Source organism: Papio anubis, chromosome 1, assembly GCF_008728515.1.
Source record: "Papio anubis isolate 15944 chromosome 1, Panubis1.0, whole genome shotgun sequence".
In the NCBI taxonomy this organism is placed as follows: domain Eukaryota; kingdom Metazoa; phylum Chordata; class Mammalia; order Primates; family Cercopithecidae; genus Papio; species Papio anubis.
In genome coordinates, this window is record NC_044976.1 from 125,384,634 (window position 1) to 125,401,680 (window position 17,047).

Genomic DNA, 17,047 nt, shown 5'->3' on the forward strand with positions numbered 1-17,047 from the left:
CCACGTGCATTAGGGCCCCTTCCAGCTCCAAAGAGCCGTAATTCTCAGAGAACGTTTTCTTACCCATTTCCCACACAAGATGGAGAGCTGGTTAGGTAGGGGAGTGGGCAGCTGCAGCCCTCATCAAGGATGAGGGTCTTAAGAGAACATCTTTGAAGACACAGATGCCCAGGAGGCTTGCCCTAAATCAGCCTGATGGTGACAAGTGTCGTGGCTGTGCTCTGGGTCTCTGCACACAGTGGGATTCTCCCGGGGAGCATCATCTCAGAGGCCCAGGACCCTCTCAGCTTCTGGGCTTTCCTGGGGCAGTGCCAGCAGCCCTGGACACGTGGCCGAAGACCTGGGCAGCAGGGGCCTGCCTGCTGGGTCAGCTTTGCCATCAGAGTCACTGAGTCTTGGGGCTCCCTCTAGCCCAGTTCACCTCATTCTTCTCAGATATGCAAATGGAGGCCAGAAAGCAGAGGACTGGGCATCTGGTGTACTTCTCACCACACGCTGCCTCTTTCCAGCCATGGGGCATCAGATCTGTGAGCTCGGCAGAGTCCAGTCCCAGGAGAGAGACCCTTGGCTGGGAGCTTAGACCCACCCAACTCGCGGTGTAACTCTGGGCAAGTTGCTTGTCTTCTTTGGGCCTCGGTTTCCTCATGTGTACAACGTGAGGATTTGGCTAAAGAAGCTCTAGGGCTCCCTCCAGCTCTAAGTCAGGTTTTTTGTGTTTTTTTTGGATCACACTCTGTCCCCCTTCTCTCTCCCACTCCCATCCTTGGGAGAACGAGCAGCCGGGCTGACCACGGAGGCAAAAGCCAGGTGTCTTTCCAGACAGGAGGCCTGTGGCATCCCGTGCGTACAAGATAAAGCCAGAGTCAACACCAGCGGAAACCACCTAGCAGCCTTCGCCCAGGCTGGTCACGCCTCAGGGAGCTGCGGCAGGTGCCTTTCAAGTTACACAGAACTTCTGATGGCTCCTAACCCAAGGCTTTTCACCACTGGACCTTTTCACAGGACCTGGGATACCAGAAATGGGGCAGGAGAGGGTGTGCCGGTGCCAAGACTATTATAAAAGAGTAAGAATGGCAACACTCAGAGTCACCATGGACTGTATGTCTGTCTGTCCCCCTCCCCTAACTCCTCCCCATGACCCCAGAGAAGCTCCCAGAGACTCCTTCGTCCACCGCATCCGCAGCCTGGCTCTGTTTTAGGGGAAGCAGCCACCACCGAAGATGCTTGTTACACGTTGCCAGGCAACAGAAATGCTGCCTGAAAACTACAACCCACCTCTGACTCTTCATAGGACTGGAAACTGGCAGATGAGAGGAGCCTGCCAGGGAACAAAGGAGAAGCATCGAGAGGGAAACGATGGAGTTGAGCAACCACAGAAGGCAAAATGAAAGAGCCCAGACAGTTGTGTAAAGTGCCAGAAAGCAAACAGATGGGGAGGAAAAACTGACTCACTGAAATTAGGGAGACAGACAGAGAGAGGAGGCATGGAGGAAAGTCCTCCCAGTGTTAAGTCCTCGAAAGGCCTCCTTTATTTTTTTTCCTTTTGGCCAAATCTGTCATGACTAGAGATGAGGCTGTTGATAAGGAAGATGATGATAGTGATGACGATGATGATTCCTTAGGTGAACGCTGGTCTACTGCTGACTTCTACTTTTACCCGATGGGTGATTTTTATTAGCTACCCCTCAAGCAATGGCACAATTCTCCGCAGACTTTCAGAAAACATCATTATCTTCTAAAACGAACATCTACACTGCCATTAGCACCATCAGCTCACCCAAATATAGAGCCATCGGCTTGTTAGCTGAAGTGACCTTGGGCTCTGGCATCTTCAAGCACTGAGCACATGAAGGAAGGAAGGAGAGATGTTCAGGCTGGACAGTCCTGGCCAGCTGGCAAGGGGACCTCGGAGAATGGGAGTGCTCCAGGTGGAGGACTTTCCGGGCAGCAGCCCTGGGCCAGCGGTGAGACCCTGGCTCACTTACCTCCCAAAGCCTCTATTTCCTAATTTCTAAAATGGGAAAATTGCTCCTGCCCTGCTTACTTCACAGAGTGCTGGGCCAGAGGAGAGCCTGTGTAGAATGAATGGCCATGAACAAAGATGGTGCTCCTTATTTATTAAAAAAACAATTCCTAGCCTCCTACAGAGGCTGAGCACTGTAGCAGATATTATCATTCAGATGTGCCCTCTGCTGGGGGCGAGGCAATAAAGCAACTCCACACCATGGTGGGGGAGTTACCCCACTGCTCTTGGCCTCAGTTTTTCCATCAGGGAAATGGAGATAACACCACAAAGCATTCCTGTGAGGATGCTGCAAGTCAGAAGTTTCTCCTCCCTCAGCCTGTGGTCACCCTTGACTAGGCTCCAAGCACCCAGCTCAGACCCATCTTCCTTCAGTTCTGCATCATGTGGCCTCAGGCACAGGCCGGGCACCTCAGGAATCTATCGTCTAATGTCTGAAATAATGAAAAGCCTCCAGACACATTTACTCTCTAAATAAAATCCACAGTTTAAGTTATAAACAAGACAAGACAATTTAAGAATACTGGTAACTAAGTGGGAACAATTTCACGTGTTAAGCTTGACAAAATAATTATAAAGCTACTACCCAGTTAACTATATTCACATCTACTTAACTCAGTAAGTTTGACAACATAGATGTTTGCTTTATTAAGTTTGTTATATATATATATATATATATGTTTGTTTGTTTGTTTTGGGACAGAGTCTCGCTCTGTTGCCCAGGCTGGAGTGCAATAGCACAATCTCGGCTCACTGCAACCTCCACCTCCCGGGTTCATGCCATTCTCCTGCCTCAGCCTCCCGAGTAGCTGGGACTACAGGCGCCGCCACCACCTCACCCAGCTAGTTTTTTTTGTATTTTTAGTAGAGACAGGGTTTCACCATGTTAGTCAGGATGGTCTCAATCTCCTCCCGTCTTGGCCTCCCAGAGTGCTGGGATTACAGGCGTGAGCCACCACGCCTGGCCAAGTTTGTTATATATTTTCTCCAAAAAAGTCTAGCCAGTCACCAGACCCCACCCCACCCCTCGAAAACAGACATTGTGGCATTCAAGGACAATGGGCCACTTCTGCCTGTACTTGCTAATAGGCAGTGGCTTCCCACTAAAAATTGCTGTTTTTCTAGAATACCAATCACAATTCCTTTCCTAGGTACCAAACAGCATGACCTCCAAGAAATTCGAAAATGACTGCACAGCCCAAACTGAAAGAAAAACTTTGCATCGTATGTTCTTTCTCCTTTTGTCCCAACACAGCCTCACTCCGTGACATACCTCCCCAGTGGAACACATACCCCAAGAGCCCTGCCACAGGTGATCAGGGTCCCAAGGGCCCAGGCCTCCTCCACTGCCCTGCAAGTCAGGGCCAGGGCAGATCATCAGCCTCCTTGAGTCACCACATCCTCATTCGCGAAATGGGGACTGTAGGTTCCCTGTCCTGCCTGCTCACTTCATAGGGTCGTGGTGAAAAACAGAAGAGGATGTCCTATGTTTTATGTTTCCCCCAGCTGTTCAGGTCTCCTCTTGTTTGAACTTCATAATCCCCTGGGAAGTAGGTAGACCAGGCTTACCTCCAATCTACAGATCCCAAGAAAGAGGCCCAGGAAAGGAAAGGGCTCAGGGTTTATTAGGAACCAGCCACAGTCACAGGTGCTTATTTAATAGAGGGCAGGTGACTTGCCCAGGATTGCACAGCTGGTCCATTGTTAAGCCAGGCTATAAGCGCACGTTTCTGACTCCAGGTGCCATGTGCTGTCCCTTCTGTGAGCAATGAAACCTTACATGTAGGAATGCAAAGTAGCATTATTACCGTTGTTGCTGATGACTAAAATTGAACCAAACTGATTTTATCATGGGTTGACTGGAAGTGCATGATGAAGGACCTTGGTCACTAAATTTAAAAATATGGACTTAATCTTCTAGGGGGAGCAATTGAAGGTTTTTGAGGGGCAGTAGTAGGAAGGGTAACTGGAAGCCAGAAAAGCTACTTCTGTGAACTGGTGTAAGATGACAGGGATCTGTGTCAGGGAGGTAGCAGGAATGACTTTGAGCGACATCGCAGAATAAGAACCATAGAGCTTGGTGCCTAAATAGAGGGCTGGAAATGGGACTGGGCATGGGCACAAGCATGGGGGAATGATTTGAGCCTAAGAGATGGGCGTAGCCCAACAGCGCTTCTCCTCTTCTTCATTAGTAAGCACGCCCAGGAATGAGCAAAGATTACCAACAATAAAGACTACGTTTTCCAGCCATGTGAAAGACCAACGGGTGTAAATAAAAGTGACATGTGTTACTTCCAGAAAATGTCCTTAACAAGAAAGAAACAACCTTATTTTGTCCATTTCTCTTTCCTGCTGGCTAAAAGGTAGGTGGGATGGCTGGAGCTCCAGCAGCTTTCTTGAAGTATGAGAAAGAAGCCATGTACCAAGGATGTCAGGGCAACAAGCAAGAAGGACCCTGCGTCCCTGATGATGCCAGAGAGCAGCATACCTGCTATAGACACCTTTCCGGACTTCTTTGGCATCAGAGACAACTTCTATTTTGTTTAAGCTATTGTTGTTTTGGGTTTCCCAACCCTTGCAGCCTAAAATGAACACTAACAGATAAAGTTCCTGAGAAAAAGAAGACACAAACAGAGAAGCAGAGAGAGAATTTAGGGGCAACATGATGAGTCTGATCACAGATTTGATGTGTGGGACATCAGTACATGCGAAGATGTATATGAAACTTGGCCTGGTGCAAGGATGTATTCAAGAACTCTACACTGTCACCACCGCCCTTCCAAGTCACTTTTTTCTCTTGCCTTGCCTGCTACAGTAGCCTCTTTGGTCCTCCTAGTAGTTTTCTTGCCACCTCCAATTTACTCACAAAGATGCCAAAGTAATATTTTTAGAATGAACCATATTGCATTACTCTCCTATTTAAAACCCTTCAAAGGCACCAGGCATGGTGGCTCACACCTGTAATCCTACCTACTTGGGAACCTGAGGTGGGAGGATTGCTTGAGGCTGGGAGTTTAAGACCAGCCTGGGCAACATAGAGAGACTCTGTCGCCATAAAATTTTTCTATTTGGCCAGGCATGGTGGCTTATGTCTGTCCCAGCTACTCAGGGGGCTGAAGTGGGAGGACTGCTTGAGACCAGGAGTTAAAGGCTGCAGTGAGCTGTGATCATGCTATTGCTTTCCAGCCTGGGTGCCAAAGTGAGATAGAAGAAAGAAAAGAAAAGAAAGAGGGAGGGAGGGAGGGAGGAAGGGAAGGAAGGAAGGAAGGAAAGAAAGAAAGAGGAGGAGAAGAAGAAGAGGAGGAGGAGGAAGAAGAAGAAGAGGAAGAGGAAGAAGAAGAAGAAGAGGAAGAGGAGGAAGAAGAAAAAGAAGAAGAAGAAGAAGAAGAGGAAGAAAGGAGAAGAAGGATGAAGGGAAGAAGAAGAAGAGGTGGAGGAGGGGAGGGGAGGAGGAGGAGGAAGGGAAGGGGAGGTGGAGGAGTAGAAGAACAAGAAGGTGAAGGCAAGAAGAAGAAGATGAAAAAGAAGAACAAGAAGAAGGAGGAGGAGGAGGAAAGAAGGAAGAAGGAAGAAGAAGAGGAGGAGGAGGAGGAAGAAGAAGAAGAAGAAGAGGAGGAGGAGGAAGAAGAAGAAGAAGAAGAAACAAGTAAATGAAAAGATAAAACGAAGAAGAAGAAGAAACAAGTAAATAAAAAGATAAAACTCTTTAAAGGCTTTACACTGCACTTAGGTTCAACCCTATAACATGGTCCTCGGGGCCCTTCACTATCAGCCTCCTGCCCCCTTCTGCAGCTCAGTCCCTGCCACACCCCCCACTTCATCTGTTTACTCTCCTTCCAGTGACTCCTTCTTCCCCCAGGCTCCTTGTGAGCTCAGGGCCTTGGTGCAGTCTCCTCTCTCTTCTCAGAAAGCTCACCCTCTTGGTCTGTGAAGGGCTTATTTCCTCTCATCCTTCAGAGCCCAGCTGAAGCATCATCTCCCCAAAGAGACCTCCAAGCAGGCCCCAGATGAGTAGGATCCCTCTCCAATGCTATAACATTTTTTTTAAAGAAACTTTTTTTTTCCTCTTTCACAGTGTATATCATAGATTTGAAGTTACCTACTTTTTGTTTCCTTACTTATTACCTGTCTTCCCTGGTAGACTATAAGCCCATGAGGGAAAAAATCATCTGTGTTTTATGCTTTAAGATATATTTAATTCCTAGCACAGTGGCTGGTGAATAGCAGAGCTCCATACCTATACAAAACAGTATTATTATTTAGCAAGTCACTCATGAGAGCACTGCAGCTCAGAGAGAGGCGTGGCTCAATGCTCCACTTGGGATGCATGGATGCATTCCTGTGAGAGGGCCTGCATTCTCCGGGAGCAAGCACGATGAAGGGAAATGGCAGAGGAGGGAGAATGTCCAGGTAAAGGACAGATCTGCGTAGGAAATAGGGTATGGGGGGAATCAGTAGGAGATGTGTCCAGAGAGCAGGGGAGATCTCAACATTCCGGGCTCAAACAATCTCTGTTGAGAAATCAGTGCGAGCCTGAGAAACTAACTATTGCTTTTATCAGCAGGAAAACCAAGGCAGAGAGAAACAGACTTCAGGCCAGCCCTCAACTCTCTTGCTAAAGCTGGAAACAGGACAGGAGCCTCTTGTCCCTTTGAGTCCTGGCTGGTTCCCACATGGCTGAACCACCCTTCTGGCCTTACTGAGCTGTGGCTCTTATCTGGTAGTGGCCACGTGGAACAGGGGTATAAGTTGCTCCCTGCAGGATTCAGACTAAACAAGGCCCTTGCAATTGTATTGAAGAAAAGTTAACAGTAGAGCATGGGGCACAGAATGGAACTGTCAAGAGTGCCCAACCTAAACAGAGATGTGCCATGGGTCTTGCTCCCTGATTCCCAGACCATTATGCCTGGGAGCCCTTTGCCCTAAGAATATGGGCTACTCTCAGGCTGCTTTTCTTTTATTTCCCTTAAAAGGAAAATAATGCTGAGGAAACGGGAGGATGCCTAACACTTGGGGCACTATGTTCATTCTGGGGCCTTCACTTCATGAGGACACTGACGACCAGAGAGGAGAGTGAGCGAGAGGGTGGAGTCTGACCAGAAGTCCTGTGACAATGGTTGAGGGGACTGGAGACCACTGGGTTGGAGCAGAGAAGATTCAACCTGACTTTGGATACTCAAGGGACCTTCAATGGAAAAAGAAATACTCGGCTGCTTCACCGGGTGCTCACAGTGTGCTAAATGCTCTACCCTGTGCTAAGGGCTTTTTGTGAATTACCTCCTTTCCTGGCCTAATGTCACCTGCTAGTAAGAGCATGAGCAAGGCTCCAAGCCCACATCTGCCCAGATGTCAATGGCTTAACTGCCAGCCTATGGTGGTTGAACTTCTTTTGTGTGGACCCAGAGAACTGATTTAGGACCCAAGGCAGAAACTACAAGTTTTAACCAATATTAACCAATAATAGGAAGATACTTCTAAGTCAGAGCTGTCTGCAAATGGATTGGATAGTCTTTTAAAGTACTGTCCCAGAGGGCGTTCAAAAGAGGCTGCATGACTCTGGTCAGGTTAAGTACATGTGCAAGGTTAATGGTAGAACCAGGGGTCAAACTTGGTTTTTCCAATCCTGAGTTCAGGCAGTCCTGATCACAGGATGGAACCCGTGCTGGTGCGATTGCTACTGTGTACTAGGTGTTTTCCCCTTGGCTCAGTTGAAACATGTTTAAGATATTTAAAAGGAGTTTTACTAAGTTATGTGCCCCCTCTATTGTGGGAGTGTCAGAGCCCATTTGGGTCCATTGCAGCATGTCTGGCCCTGTCTGAGAGGGCCCGCAGGGGCTGTGTTACCAGGGCAGCTCCCACTGCCTTTTGGGAAAACAAAATGACCAGGTGTGTTAGGGCCAGAGGCTTCTAGGACCACTACTCCAAAGCAGCCAGGGGACCTTGGATGCCCCTTGAACTCTCTGTGCAGTGGGGGTAAGCAGGCATCCAGATCTAATGGAACGAGGTGGGGTACTCAAGGAATATGGCATGTCTCACCCGTATCCCCTCTCAGCTCAGCCTCTGGGGGACTGGGGCCAAGTCTCAGGGAACAGAGGAGTCTGTATTAAATGGAAGGAGAAAATTGTTCTTTTTTTTTTTTTCGAGATGGAGTCTTGCTCTGTCGGCCAGGCTGGAGTGCGATGGTGTGATCTCGCCTCACTGCATCCTCGACCTCCCGGGTTCAAGCGATTCTCCTGCCTCAGCCTCCTGAGTAGCTGGGATTACAGGCGCGCGCCACCACGCCCAGCTAATTTTTGTATTTTTAGTACAGACAGTGTTTCGCCATGTTGGCCAGGGTGGTCTCAAACTCCTGACCTCAGGTGATCCACCCACCTCGGCCTCCCAAAGTGCTGGGATTACAGATGTGAGTCACCACGCCCGGCCAAAAAAAAAAATCACATTTTTAAAAACCCTTCCAGCAGCTGCGCCATGTGAGCCAGGAATGCAGGGCTTTACCTGAGCCTAGGCGGGGGCCCCCAGCTGGCAGCGGAGGGCAGGGGAAACAAGGCAGGGTGAAGAGCCATGCTCCTGAGAGCCAGCCTAGGACACCAAACTCACAGAGAAGGGGCCCTGAGGAGCTGAGGTGCCCGTCCTTTGAGGGAGGGGTCTGCACCAGAAATGTAGGGCACAATGGGATCACGAGGGGCAAACAAAACAACCCCAAAGTTGAAGGATGGAAAACCAGACAGAATATGGATTTCCTGCTTGACTAATGTCAGCCCACAAATAGATGTGGCTGACGTCACTTACAGGAACCCCTTCCTTTTCCTTACCTCAGCCCCTCCGAGGAGGTGGGTGGGGGAGCCGGTGAGAACCAAGCCCCATGCCCTTAGGCATCCGCTGTAGAAAAGGAAGTCACTTCTCTCCTACACACCTAGCATGGCGCTAACAGTCGCTGTGTACCATCTTTGGCAGACTTGGGAAGGAATTCATTCCAGTGACAAAGGTCGGATGGTACTCCCCAGTTGGAGAAGGAACCCTGGCATTTAACTGGGTCTCCCTAAAGAAAAAATCCTGGAGACAAAGACATTAGTGACTTCCCAGCAGAAGAGAGTGGAGGGAAACTCAGGTTTGGTGTAATGCAGCAAATAATTTGGAATAATTTGGGGGTTGACTTGACTGAAAAAATGGAATGGTTTCTCAATGCAATATGGATTTCACTTTGCACCCACAGCCCTAAACTTAGTGCTGCAGAATGCAAATTTTATGGAAATTTTCCTTGTTTTACCAGTTTCTTTTTTCTTTTATTTTCTCTCTTTCTTTCTCCTCTCTTTCTTTTCCTTCTTTCTTTCTTTTTGAGACGGAGTCTCACTCTGTCTCCCAGGCTGGAGTGCAATGGTGGGATCTAGGCTCACTGCAGCCTCCGCCTTTCAGGTACAAGCGATTCTCCTGCTTCAGCCTCCCGAGTAGCTGGGATTACAGGTGCGCGCCACCACTCTGGCTAATAATTTCCCTATTTCTTGATTCTCCTTTCTAAGAGATATCATCCATTACTTATAATAGCTAAGTGATGTATAATTATTTAATATAAAAGTACGAAAAAACTAGCCACAAATTAGCAGTTTAAGTGTCACAGGGCACAAAAACACTGCCAATGAGGAAGAGAAAAGAACGGCTGAATACGAGATCACAGAACGAGAAAGCGGCCGCGGAGTGGGACTGGAGATTGTGAAACACGCAGGTGAAATCAGAATGGGATCCCACTTGAGACAGGAGACAGGAGCCAGGAGCTAGCAGCAGCCGTGAAGCCGCTCCGGCTGTCGCCACAGCGAGAGGGAACCTGAACGCTCTGTTCCTCCGCGGCAAGTCCCTGCAGGTGGGGACACCGCCCACCCGGCCCGCCCTGCGACCCGCGCCCCCTGGCGGAGGGAGCCTCGGCCTCTCCCCGGCCCCGGCCGCACCAGAACCACCCGCGAACTCGCGGCCTCTCCACACCGGACCCAGCAGCACTGCTGGGCCGCAGATCCCGGCCGGCCCGGGAGGCTACTGAAGAGCCAGTGGAGCCTGCCTCGATCACACGTGCCCTGTGGAGCTCCACCTTCCCGCACGCCGGCTCAGGCGCTCCCATAAGCGGCCGGCCGCAGAGGGGCTCCAAGGGAGTCGCCCGCCCGCGAAGAAGCACTCCGGCCCCGCAAAGGCGCCCGGCGCGCGGCCCTGTCCACCAAGGCCACTGGCCGATGGGTCGGAAGAGAGCCCTTCAAGAAGGAACTTGCATTGCGCTTATTAGAAAAAATTATATGTAAAAACTGAGCCATTCAGCTTTACTCCACCCCGCGTTGATGTAAAACCTGAGTTCCTATGGAAGATGAGGGGCTTTGTCAAGTGTGTAAAAACAAATGCTACCTCTTTCCATTAAAAAATTATATATGTATATGCATTCTCATTGTTGAAAATATAATTAAAAAGTAATGAAAAAATCACATGTAGCATCATGAGAAATCAGCTTAATATTTACATGTATGAAAATCACATGCACCTTGGGAGGTTGAGGCGGGTGATCACCTGAGACCAGGAGTTGCAGACCAGCCTGGCCAACATGGCGAAAACCCATCTCTACTAAAAATACAAAATTAGCTGGGCGTGGTGGCGCACGCCTGTAATCCCAGCTACTTAGGAGGGTGAGGCATGAGAATAGTTTGAACCCGGGAAGCAGAGGTTGCAGTGAGCCGAGATTGTGCCACTGCACTCCAGCCTGGACAACAGAGTGAGACTCTATCTCATAAATAAATAAATATTACATATAACACAAATAAATCAACTTAATGTTTCTATGTATTTTCCAATTATTTCTGCATCTATAAATCGGTAACATCCTACATAATGCTATTTTGTATGCTCCTTTTTCAAATATTACATCATGAATATTTTCCTACCTTACTGTAATTTTCAAAAGGTTGATTTTTAGGCTGGGCGCGGTGGCTCACGCCTGTAATCCCAACACTTTGAGAGGCCGAGGCAGGTGGATCACTTGAGGTCAGGAGTTCAAGACCAGCCTGGCCAATATGGAGAAACTCCGTCTCTACTAAAAATACAAAAACTTAGCCAGGTGTTGTGGCAGGTGCCTGTAATTTCAGCTACTCGGCAGGCTGAGGCAAGATAATTGATTGAACCTGGGAGATGGTGGCTGCAGTGAGCCGAGATGGTGCCACTGCACTCCAGCCTGGGTGACAGAACGACACTCCGTATCAAAAACAAACAAACAAACAAACAAAGAAAACAAACACGTTGATTAGATTTTTTAAGATTCTTGCTAACTACCCATCATATGGATGTGCCATACTTGTTTAACCATTTAAATCCTAGATGTTTACTTGGTTTCTCATTCTTTTCTGTTATAAACTGCACCATGCAGAAGCGGTTTGATGTAAATTGATTACTCTATTAAAATAGCTTCCTAGAAAGAGAATTCCTGGATCAAAGTTACAAACTCAAGGCTCCTGTGACAAATTGTTAAATTGTTTTCCAGAAAGGTGGTCTAATTTCCTTCTTGCCCTCAGCATAAGACAACCCCGTCCACCCTCAACACCAACAATAAGAAGATTCTCCAGCCCTGAGTTCTATTTATTTAAAATTTTGTCAACTCCAGAGGAGAAAAAGTAATTCTCCTTGTAGTTATAATTTTCAGTTCTTTGATTAGCGGGACTGAATATGTGTTGTGTGTTTTATTTTACTGGCTTTTTGTATTTCTTCCTTTGTAGTTGGCCTTATCGTCAGCCTGTTTTTTTCACTGGGGAGATGAATTCTTCTGATTGGTTTCTAAGACCGCCTTGTATAATAGGGATATTTACTTCTTGTCATGTTTGCTGCAAATATTTTTTCTAGCGTAACATTTGCTTTTTAAATAAGTTCATATTTTTTGAAGGACTGAAATGTAAAATCGTGTGTATGATGTAATCAAACACACCAGTTTTTTCCTTCATGTTTCTTCTGAGATTTTATGCTTAACAGTTCTTTCTCCTCTCAGGGTTGATTAAACATTCACTTTGTTTTCTGGAGCTTGTTCATGGTTTCTTCTTTTACATCTGACTTTTTAATCCACCTGGAATTTATTTTGGTGGCTGGTGAGAGCTAGGGTTCCAATTTGATTTTTGATCTAAGCTTCCAATTTCCCCATTACCATTTAGTGAATAATCTCTTGCTTCCCAGTTGGTTTTCTTTCTCATATATTGGGTTCTAACATAGTAGGGTTTATTTCAGGGTTTTCCATTAGGTTTCATTGATCTGTCATTATTGATTTTTCAGTAATGCCAGAGGGACTTAATTACTTTTAGTTTTGTAATATATTTTAATATCTAGTAGAGAAATTCCCCTCAATGGTCTTCTGTTTCAAAAAAAAGTTAAGCTATTCTCACTCATTTATTAAAACATCCTCAGAATCAGTAGTTATTCTCCATTACAATTTCTAACTTTGTGTTTTCTTTCTTCTCAATTAAATTTATATTTTAGAAGTTGGTATCTTTTGGATTTATAAATTATGTTTTCCTGGTTTTTAAATTCATTAATTCCTATCTTTGCCTTTGTTCTAAACTTAATCTTCTCTCCTGAGGTTTGTTTTATTCTTCTAATGGATTCAATTATTTTATCTGTTCATTTTTTTCTCTTTTTATTATTAAAAATGGGGTCTCCCTATGTTGCCCAGGCTGAGGCAGTGGCTATCCACAGGCACAATCGTAGTCCACTACTGGCTGGAACTCCCAGGCTCAAGCGATCCTCGCACCTCAGCCTCCCAAGTAGCTGGGGCTATCAGTGCACACCATCGTGCCTGAAAAACTTTAAAGATATTTTTCATCTGAGTACACCTTTGGTCACATCCTGAGTTTTTATATATAGGGTCGTCATTGTCATAATTTTCTAATAGCCTTTAATGGTAGTTTTGAATTCTCTGCTGTAATTGAGGAGATTGCTTTAAAAGTCCCACCCAAAAGTTTTCCTTTAATTGGAGTTTTATGGGCTTGTGGTCAGAGAATACAGCCCGCGCAATTTTTCTGATGTTTTCAAATGTGTGACCAAGAAGTTGATCGATTTTTTAAAGTGTTCCCTGGATGCTTAAAAAGATTTGTTTGTAGGTTACAAAGTGCTCAATTAATTTAAACATTTAACAATTCAGATTCTCAATCTCATTTTTTTTTTGTATAAAATTCACAGTTTTACTGTATATGGCACTTTTATCCATATTAAATGGTTCTTTTGGACAATTTAATGATTTCTGTTTTGAATTCATCTTGGTTTAAAATGAGAACTTCTATTCATTTGCCATCTGATTTGTACTTACCTAATAAATCTTTGCTCTTCATTTATTTTTGTGTCCTTCTGTTCTAGGTACTTCTTTTGTAAACTGCATGCATTAAATTTTCCTTTTAAATTTCATCTAAGAGACATTTACTTTTAACAAGGAGGTAAACACAATTATGTTGATTGTTACAAATTTTAAGTTTGTTTTTCTCTGATCTTCTTTCATACTTTGTATTGAAATTCTTTCTTCCTGCTTCCTTTATTTTTTCTGTCTTAGCTATGTGGGCTCTGATGTGGCATGGGAGGCACATGTTTCCAGGGTAGGGAAAAGGCTCTCAGGCTGGTGTTGGAGTCTCAGGTCTGCTGGCTCTGTGGCCTGAGGCACATCGCTCAACCTCTCTGTGTCTCAACATCCTCATATATAGAATGGAGATACAATCTCATAGAGCTGTGGTATGGATTAAATGAAACAATACATGGCTGATGCTATTGTTATTCTTGTTATACTTATAAAATTTTGCCTGTGGTTCCTTTAGGTTGAAAAAAATATTTCTCTGATTGCTAAAACTGAGTAATAGGGCTTTATTTTAAAATTCTTCTCTACATAAGACAACGCATCTGGCATGCTTTTACTAATCCCTTCTAGCCTTCTCCTCTCAAATTTTTAATCTGAGGATTTGCAGCCCTCTAATTATTGAATTATTGCTTTAATTTCATACATCTACTCTTTCCAGAATCTAGTTTTTCTTTGACATTAGAATTTGGAGTTTTGCAACCATTCGTAAGTTTAGTCTTGATTTCGTGTTTGCCTGTGTGAACCAATGTCTACCTGTCTTTCTTTACAACATTTCATTATTAAGCTCTTAATTGTGATTCATTCTTTGGTCAACTGGCAAACGAGTTCCCCGCAAAAGTGTAGGTGATTTACCTTGTGAGGCCAGAAAACTCCAAGAATGACTTTTGTTCCTCTTTGGTTGCCTCACTCAAATGACAGGGTGGATCCAAATTTAAAATGCTGTGGAAGTGTTCTCATGACTCTGAACTTAGGGTTCCTGAGGGAGAGTGAGCTCCGGGATGCCTGTGTGCCTCTAGGATTGTTTCACCTTATGATTCAGTAAATTTTCCAGAAAAGGAATGAATCAGGGTATGTCTAGGGGTGGCTCCTCCTGTCCCCCACATTCTAACTGGAAAAGAGGAATCCTTTTTGATCTGCCTACTCTGATCGACCATCCCCACACACAACATCCCCTTACCTAGGCCAATTCCGAAAACCTTTACTTTGTGTATATCTCTGATTACGCTTTTATCCAAATTATTATCATTTCTTCCTCTGAAATAACTCTAATTCTTAGATTTCACCTGGATCCTATAGCCTCCAGTTCTGTCCTACTCATCCTTTCTCTTATCTCTTTTACATTCTGAAAGAACTTTAAATTTTTTAAGTCTGTCTCCACATTCCACATTTTAAAAAATGTAATGCCATCAATGTGGATTTTCTTTTTGCTAAAACAATTTTAGTTTTCTGGACCTCTGTGCTCATGTGAACCGGATACATTTTCATTTCACATCTGCCCACTCTTCTCTGTCATAAGGATCATATATATTCTGGCACCCTATTAGAGATGCCCAAGACTCTTCTTTCTTTTCCTTTTTTTTTTTTTTTTTTTTGAGACAGGGTCTCACTCTGTCACCCAGGCTGGAGTGCAGTGGCACAATCTCTGCTCACTGCATCCTGGACCTCTCTCAGGCTAGGTGATCCCCCCACCTCAGCCTCCTGAGTAACTGGGACTACAGGTGCACCACCACTCTCGGCTAATTTTTTTTTCCCCCCAGAGATCGGGTTTCGCTATGTTGGTCAGGCTGGTCTCGAACTCCTGACCTCAGGTGATCCGCCTGGTTTAACCTCCCAAAGTGCTGGGATTACAGGCGTGAGCCACTATGCCTGGCCACCCAAGACTTTTCTAATGTTGCTTTTTGTTTCTCATAATTAAACATTTTTCAGGAATCTTCAGGATTATTTTCCTCTTCCTTAATGCTGCAGGTTTTTCTCAAAGGCCTCCAGCAGGATCCCTGTCGCCTCCCTACCTTTCCTCCTGAGCCATCCATCTCTCCGCCTGGCACCAGCAGGGGATTGCCACAGGCTGCTCCTTCCCTACCAGAGGCTAACTTCTCACTTCTCCAGCTAGAGGGCAGGGTTCCTGGGTCTAGCAGGCTTCATCCCATGTGGTAGGCTACTTTCCTATCCTCTCTAACTAGTCCTCTGATACCATAAACCAGTGGTTTGCAAACTTTTAAAATCATGAGCTCCTACCAGTTAAAAATTTTTTTAGCATGCCCTCCTCCATTATACACATATTTATTATAAATTACAGACATGTATTGCTCTCTACCCATTTATTAAATGTTAGCTAGGCTTATTATATATATCCTTATATATACCCATATATACCCATATATATACATGGGTAGAAGTTCTGATCATTTCTTCCCATAGTCCCATGGATCACTGTGCGTGTGCCCCACATTGGAGGTTATAACTCAAACCAAAGCAGCCCATGAGGAAGCATAGTGCCCGGCCCCACTGTTCCCAGGCTTTGCTCAGTTCTGCTCAGCCTACAGGGTTTTGCTTGCAGGTTTTCATCAACCCCATGTAGGGTGCTTCATCCCTGTAATGACCACCTTCCTACTGTTTTGTTTTTGGGTTTTTTTTTTTTGAAATGGAGTGTCACTCTGTTGCCCAGGCTGGAGTGCAGTGGCGGGATCTCGGCTCACTGAAAGCCTCGCTTCCCGGGTTCAAGTGATTCTCCTGTCTCAGCCTCCCAAGTAGCTGGGACTACAGGTGCATGCCACCACGCCTGGCTAATTTTCCTGTACTTTTAGTAGAGACGGGGGTTTCACCATGTTAGCCAGGATGGTCTCGATCTCCTGACCTCATGATCCCCCCGCCTCAGCCTGCCAAAGTGCTGGGATTACAGGCGCGAGCCACAGTGCCCGGCCATTCTACTGTTCCCTTGGAGTGGAAGTACCCCTTCTTGGAGGGGGTAGGAGGTCGTGGGAAGGTGATCGAAGGAGGAGGCAACTGTGGTCTTGCTTCCTGCTACTGGCAAGTGCAAACCTGGGTGTCTGAGGCACGGGCAGAAGAGGGCACAGGAAGGAAGCCTCTTTTTACCTCCTTACAATGGGAGTGGTGGCTCTTTAATGAGAGAAAGAACGGATCACAAATTGTTTTTCTCCTGCTTTAGGAGCTAGGTCTCCAGAATAAAATTTCTCATTAAAATATCAGTATGCCAAAAGTTAACCACCACAATCAAAAACCTGTTGACAGACTGAAGACCTGGGACACTGAGACAGCCTGTTGCAGAATTTGGAGCCTCAGGAGGGACCAAAGCAAAGGGTCCAAAGGGTCCGAAGGGAATCCACTCAAGAGGCCAGGAAGGTCATTTACAAAGCATGGCTCTGACGGCAAAGCTTACCCCACTTCATCAACGTTATGGGAAGCCTTGTTGCTCCTCCCAAGGAGATAAGCATATGAAGGTGAGCTGGCAGGCCACTGCTCAAGGCACGCTAGGAAAGCTGGCTTCTCCAACCTGCTGCCGCAGTGAGGACCTGGGGCCTCAGATGGTCTCTCCAGCAGTAAGGCTGCTTAGCGCTTGACAGTGTATAATCAGGAGGTTCCTCCCTGAGAGGCCTGTGGGAGGTGGGCAGGCAGCCAGGAGAATCCCAGAGAATGCGGAGTGCCACAACTGTCAGGCC

General features: G+C 46.1%; 1 protein-coding gene and 1 long non-coding RNA gene across 3 annotated transcripts in view; both read right to left on the bottom strand.

Annotated features, from left to right (window-relative positions):
- KCNN3 (potassium calcium-activated channel subfamily N member 3) overlaps positions 1–17,047 on the bottom strand; it is a 166,050-nt gene that overhangs the window by 45,246 nt on the left and 103,757 nt on the right. The gene's annotated exons all lie outside the window — the stretch shown is intronic.
- LOC110740976 lies at positions 12,354–14,949 on the bottom strand. Its single transcript, XR_002516420.2, has 2 exons — positions 14,223–14,949; positions 12,354–13,444 (listed from the first exon to the last, which is right to left on the bottom strand). It is a non-coding gene; the product is annotated as an uncharacterized LOC110740976 (long non-coding RNA).